Genomic DNA, 18767 nt, shown 5'->3' on the forward strand with positions numbered 1-18767 from the left:
GGCGTTGTCGTAAAAACTTCAAAACAAGCTCATTCGATTGGAAATTAAAAAGTTAGGGCCCTTTTTAATAGCCGATCATTTCCCAATACACACCCAATCAAAATTATGAGATAGTCATTTTGTTCAGCGTAGTTGATTTCCAGATAGAAAATATATTTTTGAGGAGAACACTCCCCCACAACCCTCAGGGCAAGGGTTTTAAGTTATGCCCTGGGGGCATATAAGGTTTTTGTAGAAGGCGTTGTCGTAGAAACTTCGAAACATGCTTTTTCAATTGGGAACTTAAAGGGCTAGCGCCCTTTTCAATAGTCGAAAGTGATTGGAGTGTAACTGGCCTTCCCCCCCCCACCCATCATTTCCCCAAACACATCCAATCAAAATTTTCAGATAGCCATTTTGTTCAGCGTAGTTGATTTCCAGATAGAAAATATGTTTTCGAGGAGGACACTCCCCCAGAACCTTCAGGGCAAGGGTTTTAAGATATACCCTGGGGGCATACAAGGTTTTTATAGAAGGCGTTGTCGTAGAAACTTCAAAAAAGGCTCATTCGATTGGAAATTCAAAGGGATACTGCCCTTTTTATTAGTCGAAAGTGATTGGAGGGCAACTAGCCCCCCCCCACGCCCAACAGTCCGCCCCACATATCCAATCAAAATTTTGAGATAGCCATTTTGTTCAGCGTAGTTGATTTTCAGATATAAAACATGTTTTTGAGGAGGACAATCCCCCACGACCCTCAGGGCAAGGGTTTTAAGTTATGACCTGGGGGAATATAAGTTTTTTATAGAAGGCGTTGTCAATGAAACTTCAAGAAAGGCTCATTCGATTGAAAATTCAAAGGGATAGTGCCCTTTTTAATAGTCGAAAGTGATTGGAGGGCAACTACCCCCCCCCCCCCCTACGCCCATCATTCCCCCAAACACATCCAATCAAAATTTTGAGATAGCCATTTTTGTTCAGCGTAGTTGATTTCCGAATTGAAAATATATTTTTGAGGAGGACACTCCCCCAAAACCCTCAGGGCAAGTGTTTTAAGTTATGCCCTGGGGGCATATAAGGTTTTTATAGAAGGCGTTGTCATAGAAACTTCAAAACAGGCTCATTCGATTGGAAATTAAAGGACTACTGTCCTTTTTGATAGTCGAAAGTGATTGGAGGGCAAATAGCCCCCCACGCCCTTTATTTCCCCAAACACATCCAATAATAATTTTGAGATAGCCGTTTTGTTCAGCGTAGTTCATTTCCAAATATAAAATGTTTTTGAGGAGGACACTCCCCCACAACCTTCAGGGCAAGAGTTTTAAGTTATGCCCTGGGGGCATAAAAGGTTTTTATAGAAGGTGTTTTCGGAGAAACTTCGAAACAGGCTCATTCGATTGGAAGTTAAAAGTGCTAGTATTCTTCTTGCGTGCCGACAGTGTGGGTCGGGCCCCTAGCCCCCCCCCCCCGCTCCTCCTGCCTACCCAACCCTCCCCTACACATGGGGAGAGTGCCCTTGGGGGCAGGGGATTTTATTTCCAGAGATAACGTTTGGTGTGGTGGAGGACACTCCCCCACAAACCTCAGGGCAAGGGTTTTTGTGCCCTGGGGGCATATAAGGTTTTTATAGAAGGCGGTGTCGTAGAAACTTCAAAAAAGGCTCATTCGATTGGAAATTCCGAGGGCTAGTGCCCTTTGTAATTGTCGAAAATGATTTGAGGGCAACTAACCCCCCTCTCACGCCCACATTTTTCCCAAACATATCCAATCAAAATTTTAAGACAGCCATTTTATTAAACGTAGTTTTAAGTTCTGGAAATCTGGTCTTTGATCAGTACAACTCCCCCCAATCACTCAGGGCAAGGGTTGTAATTTAAGGATTCTCCGGATCTTTCATATTATTTCTTATGAAAGCGATGCTCGTATACACTTTAGAGAGGGCTCATTTGATTGAACATTCAAAGTTCTTGTTTGCTTTTTAAGAGTCATAAGAGCTTGAAGGGCAACTAGCCCATCTCCCTCTTCCATGCCCTAAATGTATCGGAGAAAAATTTTGAGATATACATTTTTTTTAAATGTTTCAAAATTCTGATTAAATAAATCTTTGTTGTCAACACAGCCCACCCTTGCCTGGAGGGCGACGTTGTAATTTATGCCATAGAGCAAAACTTATTAAGAGGGGATTGTAACTCATGTGAAAGGATTTTGTATGCGAAGAACACTTTGGAAATCTGTTATAATTATTCAATTATAAGGTTAAAATATATACTCTGTGATAGATGCAAAATTGCTTTGGCACACAAATTCCTATTAAGGTAAATTCCAAACAGTCGTGATCCCTTTGTGTCAGCAAATGAAATGGTCTAAACCCCCTTATTGGAGCTATTTTTTCAATCCATTCATTGTTGTCAATCGCTGTCCATAAGTTATGCAAGCTGTCTATTGTTCATATATCAGGTTTTTATCAAAGAGGTAATCGTATAGAATTTGAAAAAAGCCTCATTCGATTTAAATTTAAAGTTGTATATCCGTTTTTTAAAGGCAATAATAATCGGACCGTAAGCACACCCCCCCCCCCATGCCATAAAAACTTGAAACTTTTTGCAATCAAAGACGAACAAAAATTAATTTAAAAAAAAACTTTCCAAAAAACAAGTTTTTCAAATAAAAGTAAAGGCCATTTTAAACTTAAGCTCAGGAGATACAAATACCTGTTAAAATTCAAACTCAAAACGACCAGAAATTACTATTAAAGAATAAATGAAACCCAAAACGAACAGAAATTAAATAAACAATCATAGCAAAAAACATTCAAAAAGTAATAATATAAATGAATAAATAGATATTAAAGCGAGTAATGCTTAGATTGAATATGAAAATCAAGATTAAAACGAAAACAAATATTTTGCTATTAAACAATAAATGAAACTTAAAACGAACAGAAATTAAATAAACAATCAATGCGAACAAACATACAATATATATCAATGTAAATGAATAATTAAATCTTAAAACGAGTGAAACTTAAATTGAATATGCAAATCAAGTTTGAATCGAATCAAAATTACTACAAACAAGAGTTTGGGTATCGTCTCACTGCAGAAGCCTAAAACCTACTGCGTCATTGGCGCTTTACTGAAAACAATTCTTTGAAATATTTTCACTTTTGTAACTTTGAGAAATCAAAAATTAATTAAGATTTTAGGGAATAAATATCAGCATATGTATATTAAATTGACAATTTTTTTTCAGTAAACTCATTTGAATTTTTTTTTCAGTCAAGTACAAATTATATTCTGGCTTTTAGAAAGCATAGGGGTTTTGAACCCAACTCACATTAATTTATGCTCGTTTTGAGTTAGACTCTAATATTTATTTTAATTTTTGTTCGTTTTGGGTTTCATTTATTTATTGATATTTGATACTGATTTGGGGTAGTTGTATGCTTGGTAGATTATATGATAGTCCGGACGCCAGGTGTTGAAAATGTGAACCATATCACGACGGAATGGGGCTGCTATGAGAATTAGCCTACCCTCCACCCCCTAAATTGACCATGTGGATTCAAAAATACCAATGGCACTTGCTTGCGAGTGGTGGAACACTCCGAAACTTGACATTTTATTATATTTTGGTGTTTCATGCAAGAAAATGGATGTTCCACAAAGTTTGAGGTGCAGTTTTCCGCTCAAATAGAAATGCCTAGAAGCCATAGAATCTAGCTCAAATCTAGCTCAACTGTTCAAAATACTCCTAATTCCATTATCAAGCTTTTTAGCCTGCAGACTATCAGGGGCTTTAAACTGGGCAGAAAAAGGAGCCACCCACTCAGACTCGGGTATTTCTAAAGCACTAAAAACAGTAGATCGACCAGGCAAGACTCCCAAAGCAGGATCGTCAGCCATTTTTGCTGCCAATTCAGCTTTGATATTGGCAACATGATCACGGAGCGCTTTTCAAAACTTTCTTTTTGTATAAATACGGACGGAATTTACAACACCAACTCTAAGCCTATCACACTCTTGCCATATAAGCAAAAATACTTTAGCCTGGGAACAAGTACTAACTTAAATTGAATTTCGAGACCAGCCATATTTTTCCGTTTTTACTCGAGACTTGCGAACAGGTACAGCTGCATGATCAGCATGTCTAATAGCATGAATAATTTGTTCACAATATAGATTAAGCTGTAAGCAAAGCTCAGGCTCATCCATAACTGCAGAAGAAGATTGAAGGAGGCGATAGGGAACTTTTATTTTAGTCAAAATATCATCACAAACTTTCCGGAAAAGTCCTACGTCTGTGATATCCCAAGATTTCCTGACAGACCATTTAGAACGTAGGGAGGCCCTTGGAGAACTAGATACTGGAATACTCACGTTAATAGGAATGTTATTTCTACACAAAAAAATCATTCAAAACTGAAACTACATGCACAGGTTCGCCAGAGAACATAACATGATAAATGTTTGAAGCAGTGTTAGCTATGGATATGAAAGTTGTCTGTTGATTTTTCGGGAGCACATGGAACACATTAGGCAAAATCTTCTTTAAAATTTGAGCTCAGGGGCAACAATCAGTTGATAAATCACAGTTGAAATCGTCAATAATGAGACAAAGTAGGAATGAATGGAGCAGTTGTTTAACATATTTAGCCAACTTGCAACATGCATTATTAAACCTCATTCCTGAGGCCTGATCGCTAAAATTAGTGCGTAAATAAACATTCAAAATAGCGAAACCATTGCAAAAACGGCAAGAAAGTGATCATCTGAATGTAAACATTCAAATTTATACTTGCTAAAGACAGCCAGCCCTCCGCTAGGTTGGCCGTTTCGTTTTTGAAGAAAAGCAGGGTATATCAAAGTAGAATTAGAACGAGATATTCGTAGTATGTTTTTGTGATCCGGTAGTAAAAAGTGTTCCTGTCTTCACACTATGTCATATTTTTTAACCATATTTTCAAGCAAGGCAAGTTTATTCAGGACGCCACCATTTATGTTCCAAGATAACTCCAATACAGAACTGTGGTTAGTTGCCATCTCTACGAATTTGCTGGGATTCTATTTACTTTCGGTTTTTGGGACAGCTGAAAGAGTAACAGCTTCGTTTTCTAGATTGACGTGATACACAATATACACTATTAGAGCAAGGGGATTCTTTGGTATGTCTGTGTCCAGTTTACACACACTGTCCACATATCTGGGAAACTTTGCAATCTTTTGCCACGTGACCATCGTCTTTGTGGCAATTATAGCATCTGCAGGGTAGATACCGATATTTTTCGACGCGGAGGATCTCGTATCCAAGTTTAGGGGGATTTTTCGAAAAATCCTCTAGATCATTCTGAGAAGCGAACAATACTTTAAAAGTTAATAAAAGCCCACAACGTTCGGCCTTGATACAGTTAGGAATCTAGGCTTGTAATCCATTATGAAACTCGATCCATTATCATGGTACCTGCTTTAAGATGCCCATAAACTGTTTAGCTTTGATTTGTACAGCTACACTATCGTCCAAAGTTTTAAATGAATCTGCAATTTTGTCAGCCATTTTAATATTTGTCTTCAAGAATTTTAAACTCTTATTTGTGATGACGAACTGCAATCTTATTTCTTAAAGGATCCGTATTGTATACTGAATCGATAGCTAATTTACTAGCTTCAGCGGTCAACGAGGATTTAGGGGTATTTTTCACCACTTCATAATATAGTAGAGGGTTTACAACAGTATTTCTATCCAAATCAGGGATAGCCTTACACACTGACCCTTGTCTGAACTCGGTTAGAGTTTCTTCCATCTTTCTACACATTTGATTCACTGTAGAGGTTATGCACGCCAAACCTAGTTCAGTACCTGCTGGGACTTCTGAAGGGTCCAAAATCATAAATTTGGGAGGTGTCTTTTTCTCTTTTGAGAATTTATGAAATATTTTTGCAATATCCATGATGTTATCCTCATCATTAAAGTACTTTACGCATCTATCATTACAGCAACTTACTTCATATAATAACTTTTTCTCCTGAAGAATCGTTTCTTTAGGAAAAAACTCCACACTACTCTTGACAAATTTATCAGTTTTACGCCAGCATAGATGCATTGGCTAATAAAGTTCAGTATAGGAGAATGCAAAATTGACCAGAAGCCATAATTTCATACCAAGTCCACTCAATGCAGTCATTAAATAATCCAACACATAATCCTCTATCAATGCTCACTGCTTGAGATATTATCTTCTAGTTTCTTTTGAAGAGCAAATTCACATTTTTTTATATGACAAGAAGTAGGCGTTACATCAAAATGGCATCAAAACTGGCAAAAACTGTGTCTTTTTTTGTATCAAGGTTTTTTAATTTTTCCACAAGGTGTACTGAATTTTTTATGTAAGAAGCTTGTGTCGACATAAGAGGACGAAAAATTGTTGATAACCATTTTCCCAGTCTGGAAGCTGACGAACTATAAGGGACCATAATTGGGCACAGAGGAACTCCATCTTTGTGAATTTTTGGGAGATCATAGAATTTAGGATCGGAGCACCTTTTAGGATAAAACATTTTGTACATTTGTGGAGTAACAAGTCTTTCATTTTGTAAAATTCCCAGCTCTGTTCCTACTTCACAGGTGAACTTGTCTGTGGGGTCTGAATCTATAGGTTTATAAGCATGAGTGTTGGACAAGATATCTGTAACTTTTTTGTTTTTTATCAGATTTTTATCAAGGATAACAGTTTTATTCCCTTTGTCAGCCCTGGTGATAATGATGTCTGGGTCTTTTGTTATATTTTTCAGAATTTGTGTTTCCCAATTATTTGAATTAAAGGAACAAGAGGTGAAGTCAAGGATATTCTTAACAACCTCCCCTTGAAGTATTTCTTGGTTTTCCACAATACCTCTTGAACCAAATTTACCCACCTCCACACTGGATACTATCTCTGAGAAAATTAATTGTGGATGAGGCAAGCAAAATTTTGGTCCCTTAGACAAGACATGGATTTCTTCAAGTGTAAGAACCTTCAAAGATAGGTTCTCAGTGGCTGGGCCAGGACAGAATCTAGGAAGAAAACATCTGAAAATTTGAAATTTTTCGTGTTGTAATTTTACAAACTTTTCTGATAAACAAGTTCTAGCCATGGAAAAGTTGTAATGGAAAGAACTTCAAGCTATTTTAGAAATCTGTTGAAAATCTGGTGACGAGAGGTCAAGCTGTAAAAAATGTTGAACTTTTGAGATCATGTTACTAAGGAAAAAACGTTGGTTTTTATGCTCTTTTAAAATGTGGTTCTATGATTGAAAATCAACCCTTTGACTATATTTCTGTTCCGATTGCGTGCCTAGATTTAATCAAAAACAAAGAGACTTTAGAAAAATTCTATTAAACCTACAATTCTGTAGAAATTCTTGCTGGCTATTCAATTTAGCGCGTTTTTTGGAAAAATCAAAATAATTAAGAACAGACTTGGTCATATGCTCCACATAAGCATGTCATAAATTTCTGAGACTACACTGGCTAATCACGATAAAACGAAAAAATAGTAAAAAAGAGAAAAACGAGGATTATACAAGCCAGTGAAAAATGTGGACTAAAATGCAAATATTTTGGTCAAGACCTCCGCTTGACTGTTCTCAGAGCACAATAATACCATAAAAATTACTAATAATAATCCGAAGATACTTTTAAAAAATTTCAAAACTTAAAACAAAGCACAAATAAATTTTGACAACTTTTTCCATGTAATGGTGAAAGGGTAACTGAATAAAAAAATATACAGTACTGAATGGGAATTAAAGTTTTTAATTTATACAGAGCATTTTTAAAAGCTAAACGCTTTCCAGGTAAAACATCATCATAGATTAGGTTAGGTTGCAAGATGTGATTTTTTTTTTTTTTTTATTAAACTAAAAACGATCAGAATTAATTAGTTAATTATAAATGGGGCTTAAATAGGTTTCTCCAGTGTGTCTATTGAGAGCTACCTTTCGGTGAATGTACTTTTTTTTTATATCAACTGCCTCCCTGAAAACTTGGATGAAACTGGATGGATTACAAAACATTAGATATTGAAACCATTCTGCAACTTGTTCACCTTTGCAATAGATATTCCTTGTATTTTTGGTACAATAATAAATTTTTCACCCAAATAAATCGCCTCCCAACGGGTAGGAGCCTTTTACCTTTTTTAGCCACTTTTTACATGGAATTTATTGAAACCTTTGCTTTGAATACTTTTCCTCCAAAACACCTGTTTTGGGCAAGTCTGTCAACGATGTTATTTCTGTGTAGCATCATGGAGAGATAGAACTTAACAATTTTTTGTCTCGTATTAACAGTTTTGATTTCAACTTTCAGTTCACCACGGAACTAAAAGATAATCATCAACTGCCTTTTTTAGACAAATTAATCTTCAATAAATCTCTCAGCCTTAAATATTCAATTTAGAGAAAACCTACACATAATGATAGGTATTTGCTTTTCTCTTCCAACCACCCTCCTTGTGTAAAAAGAGGAGTAGTTATATCTTTACTTGATCATTTTATAAGACTTAGTTGAAAAGCTCATATAATCCCAGAATTGAATAATCTGAAGAACATTTTGTTTTGCAATGGATATCCCAACAAGTTAATGGAATCATAGAAAAAAGACAAAAAAAGGCAGAAAAGGATTCATCATCTCGACAACCTCCAAGAGATATCATCCCTTTAATGGAGGATAAGAAAGTCTTTACTGTTTTACCCTATTTTCCCACATTAGGTGACACACTGCAAAGAATTCTAAAAAAAAAATAACTGAAATGTCACCTTCAAAAATTCTAATAAAATTCAGAACTATTTTAACAGCAGCAAAGATAAAACAAGCCCTATTTTGGGCAGTGGTGTTTATAGGGTTCCATGTTTTTGCGGCTGTTTCTATGTTGGAAGAACCCACCAGCAATTGGAGGAGAGAATATTGGAACACAGGTCCTCAATCAACAAAGCTTTTAAGCTATGTCGCAGTTGAGATAAAAAAGTACATTCGCCAAAAGGTAGCTCTTGATAGAGACACTGGAGAGACCTATTTAAGCCCCATTTATAATGAACTAATTAATTCTGATTGTTTTACATAAATAAAAAAAAGATCGCATTTTGCAACCTGACCTAATCTGTGATGTTTTACCTGGAAAGCATTTAGCTTTTAAAAATGCTCTGTATAAATTAAAAATTTCATTCCCATTCAGTAATGTATTTTTTTATTCCGTTACCTCTTCCCCATTACATGGAAAGGGTCGTCAAATTTTAGTTGTGCTTTGTTTTAAGGTTTGAAGTTTTTTTATAGTATCCTTGGATTTTTATTAGTAATTTATATGTTATTAATATGCACTGAAGACGGTCAAGCGGGGGTCTTGACTGAAATACTTGCATTTTAGTCCACATTTTTCACTGGCTTGTATAATCCCCGTTTTTCTCTTTTTTACTATTTTTTCATTTCAACTTTGGCAAACAGAGTCCTTGCTGCTCTTATTTTTTCTTAGAACACCCACTCCCCTCTGTAAATAATGATTAGGATATTGGTGTCAATATTGACAATGAACTAAAATCCAGCACTCATGCTAAGAGGTCTGCTACTGGGGCTAGTTCAACCATGGGACTGGTTAAGCATACTATTTCCACTTGTTTGCCTAAAGTAATCAGTCTTTTAAATAAGGGACTTGTGTGTCCTAAGCTTGAGGTTGGAATGTCTCTTGCCTCCCCTTATTTTAAAAAAGACAAAAGTTCTTGAGGATATGCAGAGATGTACCACTAAAGGAATATCTGGCATGCAGGAGCTTTCCTACCCTGAACAAAAATCAAAGCTGAATCTCTACACTTGTTTACAGGAGAAATAGAGAGGATGTCATTTTAGCCTACCAGTTATTGAGGGCTAATACTCTCCCAGCATTATTTCCTACAGTTGGTCCCAACTCAAGAACTAGAGGTCATGACCTGAAACTTGTCAAACAGTCTACAATATCTAGTGTCTATATTCAATTCGTTTCATCATGCATTGTCAACAGTTGGAACAAACTATCTAATGAAACAGTTAATGCTGATCCATTGATATTTTCAAACAAAGGCTGGATGCTTGAGTGGTCCTCCAAAGAGTGTAAACTCAATTGGGATGCTACTGAACATGGAAAAGCCCCTGGTCACTAATGAACTTTGTATACAACTCAAGTCATAATTCTTGAGGTCTACAATGAGTAATTCTTAGATTGCTCCTAGCTGTAATTTAAGTTAAAGTTATTATTGAAAAGAACATAAAAAAAAGGGCAACATTCAGTGCGTTCTCCTTGTCTCTATGTAAAAGAGGTGGAATCATCTCTAATCTTAAACCGAGTTTTTGTTTGGACTGTGGAAAAATACTTACAATTTGGGCTATATATCTTAAAACTAAAGGCCATGGTGAAAGGGAAGAAAAGCCATATCCATCAATAACATAAAGAAATAATTTAGAATGTTTGGTAGCAGTCTAGAGTTACAGCTCTTCTGAAGGAAGTATCCTAAAAAAGCATACATGACTATTTTACTCCTTATTTTTTAAATATAAAATTTATTACTCTGACAAAAGCCATGCATTCTTTCCCTATCTAATAATATATTTCTTTGTTATTGAATGTTATCATAAGCAATTGGTTTTCTGTTGAAAATCTGTTTGTGTAGTCTATTGACATGAAGCAATCTAGTTTAGTTTGAAACTGTTTTAAATATTTATCAAATTTATTTCAAAAGATGGATCCAACAGGAAAGAACATAATAATTGTAATAATAGGAATGTTCTGCATAGAATGAAGTAAGATTTCATCATTGTTGGTTAGTTTCTTGGTCTAGGCCAAGAGAACTACCTGAAGAAAAGGAAATAAACCCAAGGCTACATGAAACAATTAGAAGGGGGTGGGGAAGACTTGTCAGAAATGCAAACTAAACAATAAACATCAGCATAAAACTAGTAATCTAAAAATATGCCTTGGTAAAATTCTACTTTAGCTACTTTTGCTATCTTGGAAAGGGGTTAGGATAGGAAAATGAACTTTCAGTAATGAATCCAAAGCCAAAAACATACTCTGGGAAGGTATTGCCAAGCTTCTATGTTAGCCCTATCCTAGCCTACTTTTTTAATTTAAGTAAAACAATCAGAATTAATTAGTTCATTATAAATAGGGTGTCTCCAGTGTCTCTATTGAGAGCTACCTTTTTGTGAATGTACTTTTTTTTTATCTCAACTGCCTCCCTGAAAACTTGGATGATGTTAGCCTATGTTAGCCTACTTGACAGGTCATCCTATTGAAGGTCATATATTACATTAAATTTAAGTTATCACTTTCTTTTTCTTTGGTTTTAGTTCTGAAAATACAAATCCTGTTACTTGATTAGTATTTTATGCCATATTGATGGATTTTTCAAAGTTTAGGAAATGTATTTGCAGATCCTTGAAACCTCATAAATTGGGATTGAGCAAAGTTGTGAAGCTGAAAACAGTGATAAATTTGCAGTGCATCACATAATTTAGCTAAGATGAAATAGAAAACGTCTTTGGGTGCCTTTTTTTTGCTCTTTCATAATTCAAGATTTGCTTCTGCGGCTAGTTGCATCTTGAGCTCTTAAAGCAGCCCCAAAGGTATTCTATATGAATAATGAAAGAGCATAAAAAAGTATCAAATGATGTTTTCACCTTCATCCTAGCTAATTTATATAGCCCACTGCAAATTTACCATGAAATTTACCCACATCCACCCCCCAAATGTGCAAATATATACCCTGGATTGTTGATGACAAGTTTCAAATTACAAAATTCAGCACTATTTTTGTTGACAGCATTCAAAAAACTTGAAACAGTAGGAAAACGCCTTATATTTAAACGACTTAATAAATGAGATTTGAATTGTTATAAATAAGTATTTTTGAAATATATTACTCTTGAACAACTTATTTATAAACTAGTGATATGTTTTCAACCACATTTCAATAACTTAACTAGTGTTGATAACTTCTTTGTGTGGTTACAAAAATGGAATACCTTTAGGGCCCCTTTAATAGCTCAAGAGGCAACTAGCCCCAGAAGCAATTCTAGAGTAAAAAAAGGCATCAAAAGATGTTTTCACTTTCATCTTAGCTAAATTATGTGGCCCACTGCAAATTTACCAAAACAGTTTTGTTTTACTTCATTTAAGCAGAAGATCTATTTTACAAAGTCACTTTTATAACACAATGATTTTTAAAGGTCACTGTCCTATAGAGGGAGGAGTAGAGGTAGGTACTTCAAAATACCCTCCCAGGACATAGGGTAAAGGTACCAATGATTTGACAGTTTTTGTAAAAAAAAACAGTTTTTCTACTCCAGGACTCCGAATTTAAAGACTTCTGGTTTGAAAAGCATTTAAGTATGTAGAAAAAACACCTAGGAATCTAATTGTTTAATGAGAAGTTTGAAGTTTTATCTGAAAAGAGTATGAAACTCCAATTTCCTGAAATTAGAGCATTTTCATTTACAAATGTAACACAACAAAAAGTTACCTGTTTTCAATGCAAGTTGGAACCCAATTTGACACACATCAAAATACTTGGGGAATACATGTTTGCGGAACCTGGTGTATTCAACATGTATATTCTTGTTTCTTTGTTTTTCTTCAACATCATTTAATGTATAAAAGTATAAAACACTATTCAAAAAGCAGAAGTAATAAAACTAACAAAAATTGTTTCAAGTATGTAGTATTTAGTATAACAAAATTGGTTAATCATAAGGAGTGTGATATTGTAGCCTAGATCAAATAAATCTTCTTTTTTCTAAGTGTTGCATAGCATATATGCCACAGGAATAGCATCTCCGAACACTATCTGAAATGGCCCACTTCCTTTCACTTTTAATGGCCTATCAAAGGTTAGTTCATTGTTGAGAGTGTAAATATCGCTAACATTTGGCCATTTCAAAGTGTGTGATCGGCAATCCCAGTCCGCATGGAAAATTTTATTTTGGACTGTCCTTTGCTAGGAAAGTCTAAAATCCTACCAACAAAATATGGTACCTTGCTTTTTTGTTGCTAAAGAAAACGGTATATCATTTGTCAAGCAGTGGTTCAACTTCCAACCCAAATTTGAGAATTTGTTTTTAGTTTCGTTGAGAAGTAACAAGGGAAGGGAAAAATGAATTCCATGTGAACCTCTGGAATTTTTGGCAGTAGCAGGCACCCATAAATTTGACAGCTATACTTTTGTCAGTAGACCCTGGAATTTTGACACCAATTATTTCTGATTTGTTTTACATGTCCAGAGAATTTTTGACAGAGTCACCTATATTTCAGCAGAGCCTGTTGCTGTCTGTCAAAAATTACAAGATATATGCAAAAGAAATAAATCAATTTATAGAAGCCATTATCTACATTTGAATTTGACTACAGGAACATTTTTGTGTGCCAGGTGTTCCACTACATTAAACAAGAATTTTGTACATTTGGAACCTAGTTTTGAAAATGCAATATTTGTTGCAGTATTAATTAAATTTTATCGAGAAAAAGCTAATGTGACTAGATTTCAGATGAAATCAGATGTATCTGGATGCATTGGTGTTAATCCCAAGTTTTGTTTTGCAATAAATAACCAAGTAACAGCAGTTGGAACGTTGCATACCTGAAAAATTGGCAGGACCTCCTTTCTTGTCAAAAACAAGAAACTGACTGAATTAAATGTTCTTTTGTTATCTGGGTGTACTGGATATTGTATCAACGTTTCCTATTATTGAAATACAAAAACAGCTTCAAGAGTAGGTGCTCTAAGTCAGGGCTAAGCAGATTTATTCCATTTTGAACAAAAATTTTGACAGGGGTTCCAAAGTGTCAAATCATTGGTACCTTTACCCTACTTTGGTAAATTTTTAGGTGGCACTACAATTTAGCTAGGAGGAAACTTAAAACATTACTTGATCCCTCTTTTTATGCTCTTTCATAATTCAAGAATTACTTCTGGGGCTAATTGCATCTTAAACCATTAAAGGGGCCCCAAAGGTATTTCATTTTTGTAACCACACAAAGTAGTTATCAACACTAGTTAAGTTATTAACTAGTTATAAAATAGATAAGAGCCTATTAGATTGTAGCAGGGGTGTGCGCAGATCTGTGTGATGCTCGTTTTAGGTTCCCGTACCATTGAAAAATCAAATGGAACAATTTTATTTCATATAAAACCAAATTCTATGGAAATTTATAGAAAGACGAGAAGAAAATAATTTGTTTTTAAAAACAAATTCATATGGTTTTATATTTCATATAAAACCAAATTCTATGGAAATTTATACAAAGACAAGAAGAAAATAATTTGTTTTTAAAAACAAAATTTTGAAAAAAATGGGTGTTCATATCAAAATAATCAGACCTTACCCCCTGGATAAAATTAAAGTTGGTGGGAACCTGGCTAACAACATATCAGTAGTTCATAAATAATTTGTTCAAGAGTATTATATTCCAAAAATACTTATTTATAATAATTAATATCTCATATATTATAATATTTATTCAAACCTCATTTATTGGGCAACTCAAATATAAACCGTTTTCCTACCATTTCATGTTTTTCAAATGCTGTTGACAAAAATAGCAATGAAATTTGCAATTTGAAACTTTGCTGTTGACAATTCAGGTTATGTTCCAGTTCAGCATATCTATTTGAGGGGGGTTAAATTCATTGTAAATTAGCAGTGGGCCATATAATTTAGCTAGGATGAAAGTCAAAACATAATTTGATGCTTTGTTTATGCTCTTTTATAATTCATTTAAAATACCTTTGGGGCCCCTTTAAGGGCTTAAGATGCAATTTGTAACAGAATTAATTCTTGAATTCAAAAAGGCATCAAATAAAGTTTTCACTTTCATCCTAGCTAAATTATAGTGCCACCTAGAAATTTAGGTTAATTTTTGGCAGTTCATATTATTGACTTACAAATAAAGTGAATGTACTGCTTGATGCCTTTTTTAAGCTCATTGCAAATATAATGATCATTTTTGTTGGAAATGAATTTTATCCCCACCCCTATATATACCAATTCAGGGTATATATTTGCACATTAGGTGGGGGGGGGGTAAAGTTTAAACTTACTTCTCATTCACATCAGAAATAAACTTCACTCCCAACCCCCTAATGTGCAAATAAATACCCTGAATTTGTATGGCCTATATAGGGGTAAAATTCATTTCCAACAAAAATAATTGGTAAATTTTTACCAAATCATATTATTTAGTAAGGAATAAAGTGAATACACCATTCAAAGCCTTTTTTTATGCTGATTACAAATATAATAATCATTTCTATTGGAAATGACTTTCTTAGATAATTTTGGAGACCACACTGCCTTTCCATGATGATAAAATAACAGTTCAAAATAGGGATAAAATCCTTCTTTAATAGACACTGTATAATAAATTTCACAAAAAATACCAGATATTTTGGTCACATATACAGTGACTGTCATCAGTATAGACAGTCACTGTATATGTGAGCAAATACTGTATAATGAATTTCACAAAAAATACCAGATATTTTGGTCACATATACAGTGACTGTCATCAGTATAGACAGTCACTGTATATGTGACTGAAATATCTGGTATTTTTTGTGAAATTTATTATACACTGTCTATTAAAAAAGGATTTTATCCCTATTTTGAACTGTTATTTTATCAAAATGACTTTCAGCCCCCCCCCTAACCTATCCCCCACCCCCATATGTGCAAATATATATCCTGAATTGACATATATAGGGGGGGGCAAAATTAATTTCCAATATAAATGATTGTTATATGTGTAATAAGCATAAAAAAAGGAATTGAATGGTATATTTATTTTATTTGAAACTCAATAATATGATTTGGTAAATATTTACCAAATAATTATTAGGCCTATATTTGGAAAGAGAATAAAAAAAGGGATTGAGTGGTATGTTTACTTTAGTTGTAAGTCAATAGGTAAATATATACCACATCATATTATTGAGTTAGGAATAAAGTGAATACACCATTCAATGCCATTTTTTATGCTGATTACAAATATAACAATCATTTCTATTGGAAATGAATTTTAGCCCCCCCCCCCCTATATATTCCAATTCAGGGTATATATTTATACATTAAGGGGGGGGGGTAAAGTTTAAACTTACCTCCCATTTAAATCAGAAATAAAATTTGCCCCCACCCCCTACTGGATAAATATATACCCTTAATTGGCATATATAGGGGGGGGGGGCCAAAATTCATTTCCAATAGAAATGATTATTATATTTGTAATCAGCATAAAAAAAGGCGGTAAATATATACCAAATCATATTATTGAGTTAGGAATAAAGTGAATACACCATTTGATGCCTTTTTTTATGCTGATTACAAATATAATAATCATTTCGATTGAAAATGAATTTCAGCCCCCCCCCTATATATGCCAATTCAGGGTATATATTTCTACATTAGGGGGTGGGGGTAAAGTTTAAACTTACCTCCCATTTACATCAGAAACAAAATTTGCCCCCCCCTAATGTAGAAATATATACCCTGAATTTGCATATATAGGGGAGGGGCTGAAATTCCTTTCCAATAGAAATTATTATTATATTTGTAATCAGCATAAAAAAAGGCATTGAATGGTGTATTCACTTTATTCCTAACTCAATAATAGGATTTGGTTTATATTTACCAGTCAATAATATGAACTGCCAAAAATTTACCAAAATTTAACCATACTTTAGTCTGTAGACCCCTCCCTGAAAGTTTCATTTGGTCAATATCTACCAAATCATATTATTGAGTCAGGAATAAAGTGAATACACCATTCGATGCCTTTTTTTATGCTGATTACAAATATAATAAGCATTTCCATCGGAAATGAATTGCAGCCCCCCCCCCCTATATAGGCTATACCTAACCTAACCATGAATTGGCATATATAGGGGGGGGGCTGAAATTCATTTCCGATAGAAATGCTGGTCAATATCTACCAAATCATATTATTGAGTTAGGACTAAAGTGAAAACACCATGCAATGCCTTTTTTAATGCTGATTACAAATATAATAAGCATTTCTATTGGAAATGAATTTCAGCCCCCCCCTATATATGCCAATTCAGGGTTAGTTTAGGTATAGCCTATATATGGGGGGCTGAACTTCATTTCCGATAGAAATGCTTATATTTGTAATCAGCATAAAAAAAGGCATCAAATAGTGTATTCACTTTAATCCTAACTCAATAATATGATTTGGTAGAACTTTACGGTAAAATTCTACTTTAGCTACTTTTGGCTATCTTGGGAAGGGGTTAGGTTAGGACAATGAGACTTTCAGGGATGGGTCTACAGGCTAAAGTATGTCCCGGGAAGGTATTTTGAAGTACCTACCTCCATTCCTTCTTCCTCTAGAGGGTCCTAAAATTTGCCTTCATGACTGCTCTATACCAAGTGAAATTTTGACAAAACAACATTTTACCTTAATTTTCAGTTATCAGTTTCTTTTTCCCTGGCTTTAGTTCTGAAAATACAATTTCAGTTATTTGAGCAGAATTTTAAGACATATAAATAGTTTATTTTCAAAATTTAGGAAATATATTTGCATATCTTTAAAACCTTATAAATTGGGATTGAGCAAAGTTGTGAAGCTGAAAACAATTTTATTGTACTTCATTTAAGCAGAAGATCTATTTTGCAAGGTTTCACTTCTATACCTCACATATTTTTAAAGGTCATCAAAGGTCAGGACCCTCTAGAGGGAGAAGGAGTGGAGGTGAGTACTTCAAAATATCTTCCCAGGACATACTTTAGCCTGTAGACCCATCCCTGAAAGTTTCATTTTCTTAACCTAACCCCTTTCCAAGATAGTCAAAAGTAACTAAAGTAGAATTTTACCCTCAAATAATAGGAATTGCATTTTCAGAACTAAAGCAAGAGAAAAAGAATCTTATAACTGAAAATTAAGGTAAAATGTTGTTTTGTGAAAATTTCAACTAGTCATGTAGTCAAATTTCAGGATCCTCTAGAGGGAGAAGGAGAGGAGATAAGTACTTCATAATACCCTCCCAGGAGATATTTTAGCCTGTAGACTCATCACTGAAAGTTTCATTTTCCTATCATCACCCCTTTCTAATATAGGTAAAAGTAACTAAACTAGAATTTTACCGCTTATATATATTATATAAGGCAATACCAAGACAAAGCAGAGAAGAGGGCACAACTGTAAGGCTAAGAGAGATCAGCTTTAAAGTGTGATACAGGGAATTCGATTATAGGCCTGCCACCCTAATTTAGTGCTTATTTCTCAGAAGTGCCCCCCCCCCCAATAAAAATTGGACTACCGAAACTTACTTTTAATGCCTATGCCTAAAAAATGACTGAATTCCAGTTAAAAAAAAAATAAGTAAAGAAATTCAATCTGCCATTTCCTAAATCAAAATTTGACAGGAACTAATTAGGCCTATTTAGTTTCCAAAATAAAAATGGCTGTTCTGTAAATCATGACATCTACATCTACTTTGAGTAGACTATAGGTAACAGGTTTCAGACTACATTTATTGTAAACCATGCTCAAGGCGCTTTTTCGCGTGCACTATAGAAAAACAAATATACTAAAAAGACTTCTTTCCATACCCTGGGGCTGTAAGGAGAAAACCTTACTCCAGTTTTATAAATCACATATAAGACCCCATATTGACTATGGGCTCATCGTCTATGGTGCATGTGCAAAGACCCAGATGCAAAAAATTGAAACAACACAAAATGATATAATACGTCTCATATTTGGTCTTAGGAGA

General features: G+C 34.4%; 1 pseudogene across 1 annotated transcript in view; it reads right to left on the reverse strand.

Moving 5' to 3' along the window:
* The window catches only part of LOC148941779 (uncharacterized), a 35836-nt pseudogene extending 17400 nt beyond the window's left edge, over positions 1-18436 (reverse strand). Inside the window, exon 1 of the transcript XR_016143171.1 lies at positions 18322-18436. The product of XR_016143171.1 is annotated as an uncharacterized LOC148941779 (transcript). The remainder of the gene's footprint in view (positions 1-18321) is intronic.
* Positions 18437-18767: the final 331 nt, after the last annotated feature.

The sequence above is a fragment of the Artemia sp. Qi Xiang Cuo genome, chromosome 17, assembly GCF_049724085.1.
Source record: "Artemia sp. Qi Xiang Cuo chromosome 17, ASM4972408v1, whole genome shotgun sequence".
In the NCBI taxonomy this organism is placed as follows: domain Eukaryota; kingdom Metazoa; phylum Arthropoda; class Branchiopoda; order Anostraca; family Artemiidae; genus Artemia; species Artemia sp. Qi Xiang Cuo.